The 21,959-nt window shown below is 39.7% G+C and overlaps 1 protein-coding gene across 2 annotated transcripts in view; it reads left to right on the forward strand.

The window, feature by feature from the left end:
• LOC127529674 (endogenous retrovirus group FC1 Env polyprotein-like) overlaps positions 1-21,959 on the forward strand; it is a 136,200-nt gene that overhangs the window by 105,935 nt on the left and 8,306 nt on the right. The gene's annotated exons all lie outside the window — the stretch shown is intronic.

Raw genomic sequence — 21,959 nt, forward strand, 5'->3', positions numbered from 1 at the left:
TGCAGGCCGTTTTTGCCCAGTCTCTTTCTTATGGTGGAGTCGTGAACACTGACCTTAATTGAGGCAAGTGAGGCCTGCAGTTCTTTAGACGTTGTCCTGGGGTCTTTTGTGACCTCTCGGATGAGTCGTCTCTGCGCTCTTGGGGTAATTTTGGTCGGCCGGCCACTCCTGGGAAGGTTCACCACTGTTCCATGTTTTGCCATTTGTGGATAATGGCTCTCACTGTGGTTCGCTGGAGTCCCAAAGCTTTAGAAATGGCTTTATAATCTTTACCAGACTGATAGATCTCAATTACTTCTGTTCTCATTTGTTCCTGAATTTCTTTGGATCTTGGCATGATGTCTAGCTTTTGAGGTGCTTTGGTCTACTTCTCTGTGTCAGGCAGCTCCTATTTAAGTGATTTCTTGATTGAAACAGGTGTGGCAGTAATCAGGCCTGGGGGTGGCTACGGAAATTGAACTCAGGTGTGATACACCACAGTTAGGTTATTTTTTAACAAGGGGGCAATTACTTTTTCACACAGGGCCATGTAGGTTTGGATTTTTTTTCTCCCTAAATAATAAACACCATCATTTAAAAACTGCATTTTGTGTTTACTTGTGTTATATTTGACTAATGGTTAAATGTGTTTGATGATCAGAAACATTTTGTGTGACAAACATGCAAAAGAATAAGAAATCAGGAAGGGGGCAAATAGTTTTTCACACCACTGTATTACCGAGAACACTGGTGCAAGCTAATCATCACAGATCTTGAAAACACATCCTAGAATGCCTTCCTGAAATCTCTCCTTATATTGTGTTGAGATTATGGGAACACTGCAGAGGTGTGACCAGAACATCATGTGTGGGTGGGCATTTGGCTTGTCTGGGGGTGCAAAAAATATCCATCCACTCATCTATCCCCATTTTTGTAGGGGGGTCAAATAATAATAACATAGTTTTATATAACATATAAAAGCAAAAATTGTGGCATAAATCATAACCTATTGTTCAATAAAATTAACAGAGGCAATGGAACTTGTATTATTATTTTTTGTGAACAAATATAGAACTACATCTACAAGGTAAATATCAATAAAGTCAAATGTGTACAACGTATGAGAGCAAGAACAGAAACGTGGCTTATTGTAGTCATGGGAGGCTATAGGACATCAGTTTCCAGTGTTTAACCTGGATATTATCTACAGGACCAGTCTGTGGTTACTCTTGGCAAATTCTGAAATAAATTCATTCATGTCTAGATTTTCTGTGATGTTTTTTCTCATGTGCCAGAATGACTAAATTTCTGTTCCTTGAATGCAGCATTGTTTGGCGGAGTGGAGTGAGAATGCGGTTCAAAGTAGAGAAAGAGCTTTCGCATGCAGCTGAAGACACACCAATGATGAGTGCTGTGATGCAGACATGGCTCTGACGTGCGGGATACTAGACGCGTGTTTGTGGAAGCCGCCACAGTCTTTTTCTACAGCTTTTTTCCAATTAGTGTAGCCGTGTTTGGTGAATATGTCCTCGCGGTCTGAATTGGAAACACTAAATTTGTGGCAGGCAAAGCAAAAGCTGCCATCACGGACAACAGAATATTCAAGCCATGGTCGAGACTGATACCAGCTTGCACTAAAACATCTGAGTGTCTTTCTGAATGCGCGCTTGGGGTAATTAATTAAAATGGGCTGGGATGGGCTATCCATATTTAAGTCAGTCAGACCGGTCTGTATATTTTGTTGAAGGCAGAGGTTTGGAGTACCCCACATGGGCGCAGAGCTGGAGGATTGTGTAGGCTTATCTACATCTTTTGGAGTTTCAGTTCCCGATGTGGGTGCGCTGTGCTCCGTGTTGGTAGCAGCGGTGCTGGGCTCAACCGTGGAGCCAGCAGCTTGCGGAGGAACAGAGGTTGAAGATGTCTGCTTTTTAATAAGCCACCTATGCATAGCCTTTGGTGTTACCAACAAGAAAATAAAAGAAGAATGGAACATATACACTGTTTTAATTAAAGAATGCGGTCAACAGGTTCAAAACATGCTGAAAAATGTGCGGCGAAGTGAACTGTGAGCAGCATGGTGCCTGTCTAGTGGAGGAGACACTGAAGGATACGCCCCAAATTCAAACGGGCCGATTGGAAAGCAACTCAGTTTTGAAAGTCAAATGTTATTCTTCTCCAGAGTTTTCATTGGACAGACAGAGCATTTCGCAAGGGGGGGGACGGCTGTCTCTGGGGGGGGCAGTGCCCAGCCCAGCCCCCCCGTGGTCACGCCTCTGGAACACTGGTGCCTTACTGAGTGGTTCTCCCACCACAAATGTGTCGCACTACTGTATACTGTTAGTGGCATTCACATCAAAGCATGTGCAGAAAATTTTAAGCTCGTCTCCCAGAAAAGTATCAGCACTCACTATGGTGGGAGTAGTTGCTTTATTGTCTGGTATAGTCTACAGTTCTTGCCACATGGGCCTAGCATCGGACTGTTCAAATTACCTCTGAGGAAAATCAATTCATACATTGGGAGAACATTTAAAATCTACAAGGACAATAATAAGACCAGAATTTAAACTCTGTCTCACCAAGTTGAGAGGCAGTAAAGGGATCCACTGTGCACTATGTTGCAATTTACCTAATACTGCTGTTATTAAATCACCTCAAAATAACAAGAAAAAAATATGACTAATATTTGTTTAATCACTCAGTTCACTTACACTCACTAGATAATTCAAGTTCATTTGACTTATTTGAAAAAATAACATTATTTTATTTATTGTAGATACATTGTACATATTTCATTAAAGTGAATAGCCCAGGTCTAATTTGCTTAGAACTTTCTACTATGTCATGTGATTACAGTGTTTGTTGTTTATTGCATTATTATTTTTTCACTTTTTCACTTAGGAATTCATTATCTTTGTCCTCAGCATTGCATAGTATGTACAGTACATATACAATATGGTACATAGCAGATAAAAAGTTTATTCCTCAGGAGAATGGAGATGAAGCCAACTATCATTCTCTATAAGCAGTGACTCACCAGAGAGCGGCATGGAGCTGCTTGCTGTCAAGACAAGGTATTTTTATTAGAATCATACATTAATAATTCTGACACCTAAAACTGAAATACTAGGATGAGGTAGTGTGCTCATGAGGCCAGCGTCTGCAGCTGCTCCTCCATCACATGAGCACGTTTTGCCTTTAAAAAAGTCTCACACCAATAGCATTGTGCGGTCACTCATCCACTCTATGTTTTGTGTAAAAACAAAACTGAGTTTTCATTTTCGCTGTGTTCTAAACACTGCAAGGCTCCATTAAAAAAAAAAAGCTGTCATGCTTTGTAATGAGTATTTGTATTTGAGGCAGCATGTTTTATACATAAATGAGAAGAAAACAAATTTAATTCTGGATGATCTTTTCATTTACTCTTCAACATAACCTTTGCTACTTTACAGATGTCCGCCCACTTCAGTTTCACCCTTTAAAATGGCAGCTCACTATGTTATGTGTTCTGCCTCCTGTAATGCTCTCCTAATATTATAGCACCACTACAAACTACCCCAGTGAAGCTGTACCTACATGAAGATAATCTGACATTCCTGTGACATTAGCCCTGTGACATTAGACACTACCCCTTCAGGTCATTCAGCTAGGCTATAACATCTAAATATCATGTTAAGCCTCATCACCCAGGCTGTTGGCTATATTGTTACTTGTTGGATTTTGGGGATGTTATCACATCATGCCTCCTAATATTTCAGATGCTCCCCTTAATTATTTTGGTCTGAAGCTGGGGCTGCCCAGGGGTGTTTGGAAAGCAGCTGTTTTGGCATAGACAGAGATTTATATAAAACAAATAATGTGGTGGTAACTCTTTAAAATCAACTGTTTCTTAATAACAGTTCATATGTCTTTTAAAGGGAGCTGTAAGTTTGAGTGTGTGTCATCTCGGATGGAATAGCATGCTATTCAGGGCTGGTTCCTGCCTTGTACATAAGATACTCTTGAGATATACTCTTGTAAGCTAGAAGTCTGTGGTGGGAAAAAGAGTGTTCATAAAACGAATAGGTGAATTAATGAATGATTTTCTTTCAAATGAGCACCATTTTTTCTACAATTGTGGTTTTTGTAATATGACATAACCTCTCCAAAGCTGTTTAATCCAATGTAGGGGCAACAGACATGTGAACAAGAAGAGTAGAGAATGGCAAGACATCACCATCAAAACCAACCCACTGTGCCTTGGGGGCAATTCTCTTACCCATCATGCCTCTGGGTCTGCCTTTCTGAATTGGTCTGCTATCCCACCAGCACACACAAACAAGGGGGAGCAACGGAGATTGACAAATAGATGGACAGCATCATTGTCGGATCGATGGACAGCCATGATGATGATGATATGATTAGTGACGTTCTTTATTACCAGAGTTGAACTACTGCCCTGCAGGGGTGGCATAGACCCAACATTTTCAACTTTTGTGTTACTGTGTTCACATGGCAAGAGGAAAGGATTCAAATCTGACAATGAAAAATGTCTAGGAGGAGCATAATGAGCGCATTAATTCCACAGTTCTAACATTTGCTTCATTCATTGGTTCAATGTATGACTTGTAGTACATAAATACAGAAGATTTTAAACTTCTTGATAAATAATAATTATAGCCTAAAGAATCAATCAAAAATGAAAATGGTGAACCAGGTTTGTATTTACAATTTCACAACTCCTCACAATATCATTTTACACAGGAGTTAATAATAAAGCAGAATTTATCCACTTTCTGAAATGGCTTAATCCAGTTACTGAGTCACTTGGGGTCTGAGCCCATCCACCATTGATTTGAAGGTGTGGAATTGACAGAATTGATATGATATCCTAATCTTCATCCCCTGCAGCTGACAAACACAGAACCAGAATATCTAAAAAAGGTCTTATGCTGATTCACAGTCCATGAAGGCAAGCATTATATGTTAACGTGTCTCATGACCTATGTACAGCTTCAGTGTTGGCTTATGTGTATTTGATCTATTTGACCATGGCTCCAGTGTTTGCCATGTTACTGTTTTGCAACAGGTATTTTTACACTGCACGTCAATCTGGAAGGAACCATTTTAACCTTTAGGCTGTTAATGAATCTATGGTAAGTTATATCTAGTTACTCAGAAAGAGCCATTAGGTGTGTTAACACTATCGAATCAGAATGGAATATTCTGCTTGTGTTAATACAAATGTTGCTTTCATATTAGACATAGTTAGACATAAATAGACATATCAGCACATGAACCTGTTATTTGCGCTGTATGGAGTGCTTGCATGTTACAGTAGCTCCATATCTCAGTTTAATTTCTGTTTATTTGCTGTTGTTCTTGTGTTTGTTTCTTGCTGTGTTTGTACTAGCTAGAAATATGATACTGTAATAATGGACATTAATCAGCTGTGGAAAAATGTTATGCTTTTTTTGACTTTCGAGACACAATATTCCATTAAAGTTTTAGTCAACAGTAGTGGCGTAATTGTATACATGAGGTATTTGCCAGGTGGTAGCTGACTTCATTGGCCCAACAGAAGGTTGAAATGATGAAGGCACTTCAGCGCAGTTGAGTAGTTTGAGCATGTCTACTGCTACGGGAAATGTAAGATCACTGGAGAATAAGATGGAAGGAATTAACTGTATTGGCAAGACCGCAGAGGGAATATCCTGAGTGTAGCTTCATGTTTCTCACTGAGACGTGGCTGCGCAAGCATGATCTGGATTCATATATGGCCTTAAATGGATTTAAAATGCAAACGGGGGAGTTGGCTATGCTTCTAAACAACATGTGGTGTAATCCTGGACATATTACAGTTAAAGAGAGTATATGAATTCTGGATTGCATGTTGTCAGTATGTATCCTTACCACGCCACTCTGTTTGTGGTTTACATTTTGCCCTCTACAGTTCCATATGTAGTCTGTCACATAATACACAGGACTGTTGCTAAATGAATGCACCCCAGTGTATTAATTGTAATCTTGTGAAACTTCAAACTGGCATTTCCCCCAGGACCTTTTGATCAGTTTGTCAAGCGTAGTGCACAACACAACAGACCACTTGACTTCTTGTATGCAGTTGTCAAGGACATATTTTGCTCTAAAGCTCTTCCCCATCTTGGGAGTTCAGACCTCTATCTTGGTAACCCATTGTCCTATGTTATCACCAATTCAGAGAGGAAGTGGTTACCAGAGGAAATTAATTCTCTGAAGGGCTCAAAAGAAGCAATCTTTGAAGCAATACAGACTGGAATGAGTTCTATGAACAATATGGTGAGGATACTGATGGATTTACTGAATATGTATTATTGGGTACATCAATTTTTATGTGGACACCCAGCAACAAATCTTGTGTCACCAGTTGTACCACTCCCAGAGCTGGTACGATTATAACATGCACTGCTGTCCTAGAGCGGCAGCAAAGAAGAAGAAAGAAAAAATAAAGAAATGATCCAGGGTGTGAGCAACCAACATTACTTTCCTACTAGACCACCACAAGTACAGAGCACACCAGTGCAAGCAAAGTTGAGTTAAAAAAAGAATTGTTATTATTCCGTAAAATGAGGCATTGGACACAACAAACAACCCCCTGTATACATAATACCGCGCTGCAGTGCTTCCACCCCCCAACACAAATCACGAAACAAAACAGTTAACAACATACACCATTAATACACAAATGTGAAAAACAAATTAATGTAACCAGAGTCCTTTAAATATTCACTGTTAAACATGATTATTTACAGTCAGTGATGATGAAGGATGCATCGAGCCATACCTCCTGTTTGTTGAAACATAATGCTACCCTGTCCCTTATGCTGGCCCGTCAGGTCCTTTCCCGAATGACTTCACCTCATTCATATGAAAAGAAAATCAATTCTTACAGAAATGAACCCGAGTTCACCTGATTTTTTCCAGAGTGTTGAGTAGATTTACCTCGTGTCGTTTTGGTGGTGTCTGCTTCTTCTTTGGCTCTGGCCCTCTCTTCTCCTCCTTTACTTTTTTCCCTCCACAGATTTACATGTGGTCAGCTCCTCCCCTTACAGCTTGTTTGGCCCTTCCAGCCAGGTGCTCCCTTCTCCAGGAATGATTGGGGAATACATATTCAGCCATTCCCTCATTAACAGGTCTAAGGAAGGGTGAAAACTGCCAGTAACACCCACACATATCCATGACAACTGTTACAGAGTCAACCGAAGGCTCTTCTTAACCAAAAAAAGAGAGCCTTCAGGGATAGGTTTAGGGAGGAAAAGAAGAGGGCACAGAAAGAGCTCTAGGAAAACATCAAGGAGGCTAAAGAGAACTACAGGATGGAACTAAACACCAAGGTGAAGCAAAATAGTACACTGGATGTGTGGAAAGGAATGAAAAACATTAGAGGCTTTAACCATTTTAAATGCTGATCAGGAGATGTAGGAATTAGGGAGAAGTCTACTGAGTTAAACCAATTTTTTAACTGGTTTGACTGTGGACTTTCAGCTCACAGTTTACCCCCTCAGGTGCCTGGGCAATCTGTGGGCCCCCACCTCCAGTCCACAGTCCACAATAAAATGACCACTCTCCACACACGCACCCTCTCTCTCGCTTTCCATTCACACTGTGGCATACCTACTGCTAGTGTCCTCATACACCATCTTGCTGGACCACATATGGGCAGATGATTATGCTATCTTTCTGCTTGACAGAGCCTTCTCCCTTCTGGAGAAATAGGGCAGCAGGGTGAGGATTTTGTTTTTTGACTTCACTAGTACATTGGCCATTATACAGTCCAAACTGCTGGGGAAGAAGTGACAGTATGCTACGACTAAGTACTGGATAATGGACTACTTACATGGTAGACAGCAGTTTGTTCAACTTAAGAACTACTAGGGGGCTTTACCCTCTGCTCACTTTGCTCGCCCACCCAAACCCTCGAAACTCCCCCCGCCCCGCCTGCGCTACGAGCTAACCACTTCGTGTCTCTGACGCTTGTGTTGTGAAGAGGGGGGCTGAGCGCACCACAAAGAGATGCTATCACTCCTCCGACACGCCATCTTAAATGGTGATACAATGGGAAACACATACAGTTTTTTTTACCTCCTCTTTGCTCGATCAGCTGCTGTCTTGCTGCTGCTGCCGTGCCACGTGATCTGCATCTCACGTGGCACGATTCTGTTATATCACCTATGTCCTTTTCGCTTTTACCTTTTTACATCAATATCGCATTGAATTTTGATTCTGTGTTTGGAATTACATGGTGACAACACAACGTATAACTGCTTGTGAGTGAATATCATTTCTTTCTCTTTACAAGAAATGTGTCTGACATAACCATGCAGGACTTTTCCAAATCTCTTTGTATAAGCTCTTGTCTCGCGGGGCTTCGGCCCCAGCTGTGGTTACATCACTTGGCATGAAGACTCGTCTTGCGGGGCGTGAAAGTGTCTCTGAGACAATCACGTCTCATCTCCTTCCAAGATTTTTTTTTATAATAGAGAGATGTATCAAACATGGTCATGAGTAGCACAGGGGTTAAACAAGGAACTGTATTGGCTCATTTCCTGATTAATATGTAGACCTCAGATTTTTGTACAAAACTTCATCATGTAATTTGAAGAAATTTTCTCATGACACACCCTTAGTTGGGTGTATTATCATGGGAGAAGATAATGAATACAGAGCACTGGTGAAGGACTGTTGAATGTTATAAACTTAACCACCTGCAGCTTAGCATCAGTAAGCAAAAGAAATAATAACATACTTCAAGAGGGTGAAACCCACTCTGCCCACATGTTCTCATTGATGGTGAAAATGTGGAGGTGGTGCGGACATTTAAGTACTTCTGGGTGCTTCTGAATGACAGGCTCAAATGGAGTACAAACACAGAAACCTTATACAATGATCAGAGTCATTTGGTGTATGCAGGCCACTCTTACATGTTTTGTACCAGTCTATAAGATAACTGGTAAGATCATTTGTCTGTTGTGGCCAGTACAGTTTTCTATGTAGTAGTGCACTTGGGAAATTGCATTTGTACCCGGAGACTCAATAAACTGATTTCATAGGCTGGTTCAATCTTTGGACTCAGGCTGGACTAACATAACAAAGTCATAGAGCAGAGATCACTCACGAAGCTGATACTATCCTGAACAATGACGCTCACCCTCTATCTTGGCCAAACAGAGGAGCACAGGTGCTAACAGACTTAGACAACTGCATTACTCTGAGGAGCACTATATTAGGAGTTACTTCTTGGCCAAAGAGGTATCGTTCCCTGTGTGCTGAATGGTACTGAGCTAGCTTAGAAGACAGCATAACAGTCAGTACTATGTGCTAAAGACCGACGTCCTGTACTAAGAAATTGTAACTGATAAGTGTGTGCAATTCTGAACACTTTATACTTGGCAAATACCTTCACTTTGTTAATATAGAGTACTTATAGATAATTCTTGTTATATGTGTATTTGTACATTGTTAACATACTTAAGATTATTATAAATCTTGTTATATGTGTATCTGTGACTTTTTGTCTACTCCTGCAACTCTGCAGTTCCCTTCAGGTTTAATAAAGTATCTATCTATCTATCTATCTATCTATCTATCTATCTATCTATCTATCTATCTATCTATCTATCTATCTATCTATCTATCTATCTATCTATCTATCTATCTATCTATCTATCTATCTATCTATCTATCTGTTTAAGAGACAATGCCTCTTAAAGCAGTGAGGTGGCTAACCCTGATGCTATTATGTTATGCTTTTTTATGGAAGTTTTCTTTTTGTATTGCACATCATTCTTTGACATTCTTGTCCTCCTTTCTTTGGGGTGGCATGGTGGTGCAGTAATAGTGCCTCTGAATTGCAGTATGATGACCGGGATTCATGTCCTAATCCTCCATGTGTGGAATTTGCATGTTCTACCCATGTCTGCTTGGGTTTCCTTTGGGTGCTCCATTTTCCTTCCACAGTCTAAAGACATGCAGGTTAGATGAATTGGCTATCTTAAATTGGCCCTAATGTGTGATTGAGATGTGTGTGGGCCTGTGTGTGTGCACTGGAGCCTTGCATTCTATGCCAGCTGGGATAGGCTCCAACAAACCCCCACAACCGTGTTCAGGACTAAGCGAGAAAATGACTGACTGACTGACTTGCATGGTTTGCTAATTGTAAAGTTTTATGTGGTCATCAGGATGAGCCACAGATATGGTAATTTTAATGAAGGAGTAAACTAGGAAGCTCTAACAGGAGAAAATGAGGCAAACTTCAACAGGGAAATGTTTAGGTTTATTTTAGGATCAACTCAGGATCCCTGCATTGCAGCATCGGATTAAATGGGTTTCAGCATTTTTGTATATTTTTTTTTAAAGTGTGCAGTGAAGACTCTGTTTACAGCAAATAATTTTAAAAAGACAGGCTTTTCAAGGCAAGGAAGATGGGAATTTTGAGGTAAGACTGTTATACTCACTGATCATAGCAATGGAGAGTAGCAATGTATTGTAAGTTTTCTTTTTTTGTGATCAGTTGTTTTTTTTTTTAAAAACAAAAACAAATGACAGGGGATGTTGTATAATAATAAATGAACATAAAAGAAAGACCCCAAACCACCCTATCCCAGCCTAAGCCAAAAGGGGTAGTAAATATTTTAGAATAAACACGTCTCCAAAGAAGAGAATGGTAAAAAGGATGAAAATCAAACCACAAAAGCAAAGTGAAAATGAATATCAATTAACAGAAAAGTGTCAGGGGGCTGCAGCAATCCAGGATTTAAACAATTGAGCAGCAGTAGTCCACGTTTCAATTGAATTGCTGGAGGCACCATTAATTTGTAATGCTGATAACTCAAGATGGGTTAATTGTGAAAGGAAGACTAGCAATTGTCCACAGTAACAGATTCAGGTGCCTTCCAGCAGGAGGCAAGAATTAATTTGCCTGCCAGGTACCAAGGAAGAAAAATTTGTGTTGAGAAGGTTTAAGCAAAAGAGAAGAAAGGTCTAAAAGTAGGAAAACTTGAGGCAAAAAAGGAATACTCAAAGAAAGAAAAGATGATAACAGGTGACATACTTTCACCAAGCAAATTATTATGAACAATATACTAATAACGGGTATGGGCTCCATTTGCTCTCAAAACAGTGTCAATTCATCATGGCATAGATTCCACAAATTCTGGAAATATAGCTTTCTGATTCTAGTCCATATTGACATGATTATATTTATATTGCTGTGCTCCAGTTAGATCATACTCAGTACACAGAGGCACTGGAAAAGGTGCAAACTCAGTAAAGACCAGAAATCAAACTGCGTACTCAGTGCGGCATAATGCTTAAGTCTCTGGGCTTCAAACCCTCACATTGTGGGTTCAAATCCCATTAGTGACACCACTGTTTGACCATGACTAAGTCTCATCACCTGTCTGTGCTCCAATCAGCAAACAAAATGTAACTGATCTCAAATGCCACCTGGTTAAAGGCATCAGTTCAAGAATAAATAAAAATATAAAGTCTTGATAGAGATTAAAACAAGACTAGAAAGTGATCTCACAAAATATAACATGCTTTTTAAAAAAAAATCTCAATTGTAACCCCTTTTACCTCAGTTGTATCTCACGTGTCCTGTTTGTCTAAACCTATTACTCCTAAGGAATTTTAGGAGAAACATCTGTGACAAAGTTAATTCTTAAATGAAACATAAATGAGAATCTCTGTTTTAAGTTTAATGAGCCATCAAAGATCAACCTGTGAGAAATAAAATTTTCTTATGAGTGTATATACTGTACTTCTTACATTCTCTGAAGAAATCCGCACCATACTCCCCTCACCCCGAAATACGCTATTTCCTCACAGACTTTGTTTTTTTAACTGCTCGATTCCACTTGAAAATACATACAGTAACATTCAAAGCTGTAATAATAAAATCACCTTTATTTAGGCACATAAAAAGACAGCTTAAATAAAATACCAAGAACAACAGAAGCAAGGTGTTGAGCAGAAAATAGCTTTTTATATGTTCCGCAGGAAGCTAGTAGATGATAAGGCAGCACCCATAACTTGTGTTGCAATAGAAAAGTATTGTAACCTACTCACTCAATCTGTTTGGTAGCCGTTCATTCATTCTATTATTGTTTTACCTCGGCTTAAATGTCCTTGATCAAAGTCAACATCTGGCAGAGTCCCTGCAGCTGCAGATCGTATGTGGCAAGATGGAGATGATTCATAGTGCTACTCTCCTTGCACCGACACCCTTATCCCTTTTTATTTCTTGGGCTCATCAGTGGTCTGCACTTTAGGTGGATGTCAGTGTGTGTGTGTGTGTCGGACACCTGCTTTCTCATACTTTCTTTGAGCAGATGCAGTGACCTCGAAAAGATTGCTTGTTAACAAACTCTATATTTTTCAACTACATTACTAGGAAAGTATTATGTTCATATATAGTGCTTTGCTCTGTCCTATTTAGATTTAAAACTAATCATTTTAATATAACATAAAAGCAGTGTAAGATATGCATTAGCAGAGTACACCTGCAGAATGCACATCATAAATTAATAAGCATAACTTATGTGAAATTCCTTTAACATTGATGCAAGAATAACTATTGCAGTTAACTAATTCAGCTGCATATCTTCCTCTAACACCCAGAAAGCTTATCATCCCTGTGCAGTGTGAGTTCAGTTGAGGCATGTGCATGTGTACAGTCGTGGCCAAACATTTTGAGAATGACACAAATATTAATTTTCACAAAGTTTGCTGCCTCTCTTTTTATGATAGCACTTTGCATATACTCCAGAATGTTATGAAGAGTGAGTAGATGAATTACAATTAATTGCAAAGTCCCTTTTTGCCATGAAAATGAAGTTAATCCCAAAAAACCCATTTACACTGCATTTCAGGCTTGCCACAAAAGGACCTGCTGACATCATTTCAGTAATCCTCTCGTTACCACAGGTGAGAGTGTTGACAAGGACAAGGCAAACAATCACTCTGTCATGTTGGTTGAGTCAGAATAGAGAGGTTAAATTGTTGTGAAGAAGGCTTCAGGGTGCCCAAGAAAGTCTAGCAAGTGCCAGGACCATCTCCTAAAGTTGATTCAGCTGTGGGATCGGGGCACTACCAGTGCAGAGCTTGCTCTGGAATGGCAGCAGGTAGTTGTGAGTGCATTTGCACACACGCACACACAGTGAGGCGAAGACATTTTGGAGGATGGCCTGGTGTCAAGAAGGGCAGCAAAGAAGTCACTTCTTTCCAAGAAAAATTTCAGGGGCAGACTGATATTCTGCAAAATGTACAGAAGTCATTTTCTATGATGAATCCCCTTTCCAATTGTTTGGGGCATCCGGAAAAAAAGATTGTCCAGAGAATAAAAGGTGAACACTACCATCAGTCCTGTGTCATGCCAACAGTAAAGCATCCTGAGACCATTCATGTGTGGGGTTGCTTCTCAGCCAAGGAAGTGGGCTCACTCACAATTTTGCCTAAGAACACAGCCATGAATAAAGAATGGTACCAAAACATCCTCCAAGAGCAACTTCTCCCAACCATCCAAAAACAGTTTGGTGATGAACAATACCTTTTCCAGCATGATGGAGCACCATGTAAGGCAAAAGTGATAACTAAGTGGCTTGTGGACCAAAACATCAAAATTTGGGGTCCACAGCCAGAAAACTCCCTAGACTTTAAGCCCATTGAGAACTTGTGGTCAATCCTCAAGGAGCGGATGGACTAACAAAAACCCACAAATTCTGACAAACTCCAAGCATTGATTATGCAAGAATGGGCTGCCATCAATCACAATTTGGCCCAGAAGTTGATTGACAGCATGTCAGGGCAAATTGCAAAGGTCTTGAAAAAGACCCTGACTCTTTGCATAAACTTAATTTAATTGTCAATAAAAACCTTTGAAACGTATGAAACATTTGTAATTATACTTCAGTATACTATAGAAACACCTGACAAAAAGATCTAAAAACACTGAAGCAGCAAACTTTGTGAAAACTATTACTTGTGTCATTCTCAAAACTTTTGGCCATGACTCTAGAGTAAACCCTTTTTGGGGTTGCTCTATATTTGTGCAGGAAGGTAGAAAGTATTGAGCAGGTGAGAAGTTGTAGTGGTGTTTTGTAGTGCAAATAAATGACTACTGGAACAAACAAGAAGGCTAAAACGTATCATTTTCACATGGAATGGAAGGAAGATTATTTCTTTTGTTACCTCCCACTCCAAATGTGCCCATCTGAAAACTTGTCTCCATTACCACTGATGGTTCGTCCGCAATGGCAGGTCGTGATAATGGTTTTGTTGCCCTGTGTAAACGACACAATTCTTTTCTAGACTTTATCCATTTTTATTGCATCATCCATCAGCAACCTTTATGCATCAAGGTTTTGAACATGAAAGGTGTGATGGATGTTGCAATGAAGACTGCAAGTTCTATTTGGGGAAGAAGTCTACAGAGGTGACTATTCCATGCATACATGGAGGAGACTGACGCAGAACACACATACTTGTTACTATATACTGATGTACGTTGACTGAGTAGAGGTAAATGTCTGGAGAGATTTTGCAAGCTACTGCCTGAAGTCAAAGACTTTCTCAGGCAGCCTAAGATGCTGAATGTCTACAGGTAGATGATGAAATGTGTCTGATGGATTTAGCATTTCTTACTGACCTAACTGGTAACCCAGCCACAGGGGATGCACAAACCAGTGTGTTTCTTCATGCCAGTCCCAAGTCCGGATAAATGGGGAGGACAGGAAAGGCATCCGGTGTAACATTTTGCCAGATCAATATGTGGACAACAATACAAATTTCCATACCGGATCGGTTCAGGTCCGGGTTAACAACGGCCACCACCAGTACTGTTAGTCAACAGGGCTTATTGAAAAAATGAAATTATTGTAGAAACGGAACACACATGAAATGCATGTGTTCCAAATAACGATCTATTATTTCCATTCTAAAACTCCAGCACTTCACTCCCAGATAATCAATCAAGGCATGAGCTGGGAGAACTTTGTGCACGTTCTACGGCTGTGGGGGGATGGGATACCAGGCTACTTGCTGCTTGTCTTAATTGGTACATTTACAGGACAAAAGATGCTGAGGGAGAGGTGTGAACGGATTTAAGGTGGGCCGGATCTACGAGTTTTTTCATAGGCTCTGGTAATTCTAGTGTTAAGCGCAAGTTACAACTACTTTCAAGAAATTTGCAATGCCCCAACCTTCGATAGTTTCCAAATATTCCGTCAGAATTGAGCATCAGGGCATAGCAGCAGTTCAGCCCTGCAGTGCCTGTTACAGTAAACAACTTCAAAGCATCTCATCAGAATTTGACAGACGTTTCACTGACTTTGCACCACTTGAAGTAGTTGTCACATACTGTACTTCTTTCACGTTTGGCACAAATATTGGCATAAATAGCATATCCTCCAAAATACGATCACTTTTTCTCCTGAACACAACAGTCTTAGAAAATGAAATCATTACCTTTCAGAATGACATTCAGATGAAATCCAGGGCAACCACTGACCTGAAGGCTGAATTCTGGCGCCTACATTTAGAGGACTAATATCCTAACATAAGGAGATGTGCCTTTTGTCTGTCAGCCCTTTTTGGATCAACCTACTTATGTGAATCTACCTTCCCCCACATGAAAACAATAAAGGCCAAATTCAGACACAATTACAGATATCAGCCTGGAACTGGTAGATCTCCTGAGGTCAAAGGTGGCAAAAGTAGATCTTGAATGTGAAAACATTGGGCACCCCTGCTCTAGAGACTGTTGTCATTGAAAATCCCAGGAGATCAGCAGTTACAGAAAAATTCAAACCATCCTATCCAATACCAACAATCATGCCACAGTCAAAATCACTGAGATCACATTTTTTCTCCATTCTGATGTTTTATGTGAACATGAAGCTCCTGGCATGATTTTATGCATTGCCCTGCTGCCACATGATTGATTGATTGATTGATTAGATAATTGCATTGATAAGCTGGTGTACAGGTGTTCGTAATAATTTGTTCAATAAGTGTATGTGAATAATGAGAAAAGATGCTTGGCAAAAACTCATAACTCATCCATCCATTCATTATCCAACCCGCTATATCCTATCTACAGGGTCACGGAGGTCTGCTGGAGCCAATCCCAGCCAACACAGGGTGCAAGGCAGGAAACAAACCCTAGGCAGGGGGCCAGCCCACTGCAGAAAAGCTCATAACTCATGTTCAAAACTAGTCAAAAACAATGGTCAGAAGTATTACCTAAAGATATGCTTGAAAGCAAACTTCATAGGTTTAGCATCCCAAAAAGAATCAAATGAGTTGGTGATCAGGCCACGATAATGTTACAAGCCAGCACAAATGGCCACATTCAGAGTATGTTGTTACCATTCCTGCTGCTCTCCATCACAGCACTGTTCCTATAACGAATATAAAAAGACAATGAAAGATAGCTGGCCAGACAAAGCAACCTTCTTCTTCTTTCGGCTGCTCCCATTAGAGGTTGCCACAGTGGATTATCTTTTTCAATATCTTTCTGTTCTCTGCATCTTGTTCTGTTACACCCATCAAACGCATGTCCTCTCTCACCACATCCATAAACCTTCTCTTAGGCCTTCCTCTTTTCCTCTTACCTGGCAGCTCTATCCTTAACATCCTTCTCCCTATATACTCAGCATCTCTCCTCTGCACATGTCCAAACCAACACAATATTGCCTCTCTGAGTTTGTCTCCCAACTGTCCAACTTGGGCTGACCCTCTAATGTACTTATTTCTAATCCTGTCCATCCTCGTCACACCCAATGCAAATCTTAGCATCTTTAACTCTGCCACCTCCAGTTCCGTCTCCTTTCCATTTTTCATCCTCTTCATAGCTGTACTTACTTCCTCCTTGTTAATCCGTTGCACTTCCTGATTCACTATCTCCAAATCATCCAACCTCTTCTTTCTGTCATCCTCTTCATTCATCAGCCTCTCAAAGTACTCTTTCCATCTGCTCAACACACTCCTCGCTTGTGAGTATGTTTCCATCTTTATCCTTTATCACCCTAACCTGCTGCACATCTTTCCCAGCTTGGTCCCCAGACAAAGCAACCTGAAAACCAAAAATAAATAAAATGGAAAATTATTTAATGTTGAAATGTGTTAAAGCAGTGCTCGAATGTGCTGAACCCAAAGTGGAATTTGTCAGTGAAGTTTATGCTGCATGTTAGGTTTTCTCTAATTATTTTTTTTCTCTGTTAATTTTTCCACTATTACATGTTGATGATATCATTTAGGCATGCTGTGTGGTTTAATTGATGTCTGTGAACAGGAGAGTGTACCTGCATTATGTTTATGGAATCATTGATTAGGTGATAGAAACCATTTGGGGATATAAAAGTTGTCAGATCCCATTGGTTTCTACTTATGTAAACCAGAATTACTAGCCAGAACTCTGAGAATCCATTTATAAATTTTATTTCATTTGTTTGCTTTACAAATTTGGGTTTGTTAGGTTAGAATCATTAGAGACAGTAATTAAGGACGATCTGTATCAAGTAAGTACATATACTGTAGATTTATTTGTGTTTTTTTTCTTAATACTCCATTTATCTATTCTCTTTAAAATCATGTAAACACTCTGAGCTACATTTTTTGTATTAAAACGTGCTATTAGTAATAAATGTTCTCGCTCTTGATATTGTTGTTAGATTACCCAGTGACCGATGACTATTTAACGATGAGTTTGGCTTAAGAATTCACAGTACTTTTCTCTGCCAGTTAAATAAATATCTAAAAAATAAATGATTTGCATTATGTACAGTGTTATGACTTTGTAAAATTCAGTCTCAGTGTCTATATTCATTTTAAAGTGAATCATCATCCAGTCTAAACAACTTCATAGACAGGTGTAATGTTCTGTAGCAACTCTTGCTCTATTTCTTTTGAGCAACATCAACTTTACCGAATATCTTATTAGTGTCAGGTCAGTGTGGCTGGCGATTACCTTATAATTTTTACTTTGAATAATGTGTATAGAATTGCATAATGTTATTGTTGGCAATAAAATCAGTACGGAGAAGAGTGAGATATGAAATGATGTTGTAGAACTATGTGTAAATCAAACATTGTGCGTGGATGTTGAGAAACATTTTAAATTACAAAGCTGATAAAAAAATCACTAGACCACAGATATCTGCAATGATCATTCAAATAATGAATTCAGTCAGTAAGTAGCAGAGAATGAACCCATAAATGAACAGTAGACACTGTAGCTGCAAGTTAAGCAACCGTGAACCTGCATTGACTGCAATAATAAACCGAATGGTGAGATCTGTGGTGCAATTCAAGATTTCCAATGCCACTGCTTAAAAAGACTTTCATCGGCCTGCCATTTTAATTAATTGTTAAATGCAATACATTATTGATTATGAGACTGTAGATTAATCTGTAGTAAAATAACACAAGTGTATTTATCAGAATGGAAAATTAACTTTCTGCTGAATGATTAAACTTTGTTTATATGTTTGGATGCTTGTTTTACAATGAAGTACAACACCCTTATACTGCATTTTATTTAGATTATTTTATCCATGCAGACATTTTTGTTCTAGTGATTTTCCACAAAAACAAAGAAATGACATCTTTACTGTACATTAGATTGTATTATCTACTAGCTAAGTTACCCAGCCTCACCTGGGAAATTTCATATGGCAATGGGTATCAGTTATGCTGCCATCAGTTTATCATGTGTATAAGAAGTACTATGTAACTAAGTGCTTTTCTGTATGCAATATTTGTAGGGGCTTCTAATAAGGGCTATTCAGTCTCTGTATAATCGCAATGAGAGCTGTGTTAGTATAGTCAGTAAAAACATCAGCACCGTTCTCAGCCAGGAAAGGAAGGGAGTCCAGTTTGGAGGCCTTAGAAATGCGTCACTGCTGTTTGCACACAATGTGGTCCTGTTGGCTTCATTTAGCTGTGAACTCCAGCATGCATGCATTTGGACTGTTTGCAACCAAGTGTGACATGGCAGGGATGAGGATTAGCACCTCCAAATCAGTTGCCATGGTCTTAAGTAGGTGGACTCTGCACTGTGAGAGGGGGGTGTGTTACTGCTTCAAGTGGAGGGGTTTAATTATCTTGAGGTCTTGTCCATGAGAGACGGGAAAAGAAATGGTTATATTAACAGATGAAATGAGGCAGTCACAATACTGATCCATAGTGGTGAAGAAGTAGCTGAGCCAGTAGGCAAAGCTCTCAATTTACCAGTCAGTCTATGTTCCTACCCTCAGCTCATGGTCATAAGCTATGGGTAATGATCGAAATTGACAATATTGTGTGAACAGGCAGCTGAAATGAGCTTTCTTTGCAGAGTGGCTGGGCTTTCCCTTAGAGATAGGGAGAGAAGCACAGACATTTGTGAGAGGCTAGGAGTAGACCCAATTGAGATGGTTCGGGCATCTGAAATGGATGTTTCCTGGATGCCCCCCTTTGAAGGTGTATGGCCACGACGAACTGGGAGAAGACCCAGGGCTCGCTTGTAGAATTACATCTCCCAAATGGCCTGAGAATGCTTTTGGATCCCATGACATGAATTGGCAAATGTGGCTAGGGAAAGGGACGTATGACCTCACTGCTAAGACTACTGTCCCTGACAACCTGGTCCTGATTAAGTGGTGGAAAATGAAAGAATATTTGCATATTTTTATTTTTTATTTATGTTTTTAACGATGGCTAATATTACTGGCAATGAGTGTGTTGTAGTGGTTAAGGCTTTGTACTTCGGATACTTGATTTGTGATGTCATATCCTGTGACTGACACTGGGTGACTATGAACAAGTCACTTGTCCTCGAGTTGATAAAACAATAGAGATGCAATCATTTGTGTTTCAAATGTTGTAAATTGCCTTGGATAAAGGAATCAGTCAAAATGTATTAATAGTATTAGATCACTGGAACTTCTTACTTTTGAACATGTTATGCACAAATGACTAAAACATTAGATCAATTCCTTCTTTTTCTGCTTTTCCTATTGACTTGGCTTATGTTGATGGTCATTTCAAAACACAGTTTTACAGAAAACTGTATTCTTTTGAATTGAAGCAGGTAATCCATAGGAATGATGTGAATGAGTATATTATTATCATTATTAGATGTCTATAATTTTCATTTGTTTATGCTGTTCACTCAAGTACATGATTTCTTTTCATGTTTTTCATCAGTTGTATGTAGTCCCCCTTTAAAGTTTGCCAATGTGAATATACAGTAATCCCTCCTCCATCGCGGGGGTTGCGTTCCAGAGCCACCCGCGAAATAGGAAAATCCGCGAAGTAGAAACCATATGTTTATATGGTTATTTTTATATTGTCATGCTTGGGTCACAGATTTGCGCAGAAACACAGGAGGTTGTAGAGAGACAGGAACGTTATTCAAACACTGCAAACAAACATTTGTCTCTTTTTCAAAAGTTTAAACTGTGCTCCATGACAAGACAGAGATGACAGTTCTGTCTCACAATTAAAAGAATGCAAACATATCTTCCTTTTCAAAGGAGTGCAAAGCAAGCAGTCAAAAAAAAAATCAATAGGGCTTTTTGGCTTTTAAGTATGCGAAGCACCGCCGGTACAAAGCTGTTGAAGGCGGCAGCTCACACCCCCTCTGTCAGGAGCAGGAAGAGAGAGAGAGAGAGCCACAGAAAATCAATACGTGCCCTTTGAGCTTTTAAGTATGCGAAGCTCCGTGCAGCCTGTCCTTCAGGAAGCAGCTGCACACAGCCCCCCTGCTCACACCCCCCTACGTCAGCGCAAGAGAGAGAGAGAGAGAGAGGGGAAGAGAGAAAGTAAGCTGGATAGCTTCTCAGCCATCTGCCAATGAAATCAACTGGGCAAACCAACTGAGGAAGCATGTACCAGAAATTAAAAGACCTATTGTCCTCAGAAACCCGCGAAGCAGCGAAAAATCCGCGATATATATTTAAATATGCTTACATATAAAATCCGCGATGGAGTGAAGCCGCGAAAGGCGAAGCGCGATATAGCGAGGGATCACTGTATATGCAAAGCAGTGCTTGAAGTGGGCATTCGTAAATGCTGGTACCTTATGTGTTACACTGATGTATTAATCTGAAGAGCGAGGATCATGGAAGATTTCCCCATTATAAATTCAATAATCACTTTCTAATGCTGGGTATACAATGTGCAATTTTAAACCAAATTTGTAGTCAACTGATTTTCTGAGTCAGCCCAAATTTCAGCTTCATCAACCATAGTTTCATGGGCAGTATGAGAGGGGTTGCAATGCCAGATGGCATCTTATGATTGGGCTGTGGTACATTTAGAAGAATTTCTTTCATGTGAGAAATTTCAGTCAGGTGAAAGTGAAATTGGGTCTTATGACCCAATTTTCTGATGTTGCTATCAAATTTCATTGGACATCGATCTCATTATATTGCACATTGATTACTTCAATAGTCATGCCAATTTTCACATTTTTAATTAACAAAGCTAAATATAACATAGCAACAAAAATACAACTAAATGGCCAATGACAAAAGCATCTTAGGAAACGTTTACTGGAAGTACCCAACATAAACACACGCAACAGAAAATTACATAGACTAAATACCTCTAATTCTCAAACAGGACTAGAGCACAGTGATCTTCAAACAGTCAGTCAGTCACTCTCAAACCTGCTAAATCCAAGGCAGAGTTATAGGGGCCAGGGTCTGTCCTGGAAACACTAAGTGCTGGGCATAACACAGTCCAAACAAGGCACACTCATGCTCACACCCACACTTATTTGGAATTGCTAAATCATCTAACTCCATCATCTTTGGGAGATATGTGACGATAACCAGTGTAAAAACATAAAAAGATGTAATTGAACAAAATGTATGTGTGTATAGAAAATAGGACAGAGTGATGAAACTTGTTTGTGTTTTGCGTGCGTGACAAAAAGCATGTATACTTTCTAGAAGTTTCTTTTGATGATGTGTGTGACA

This window comes from Erpetoichthys calabaricus, chromosome 11 (genome assembly GCF_900747795.2).
Source record: "Erpetoichthys calabaricus chromosome 11, fErpCal1.3, whole genome shotgun sequence".
NCBI lineage: Eukaryota > Metazoa > Chordata > Cladistia > Polypteriformes > Polypteridae > Erpetoichthys > Erpetoichthys calabaricus.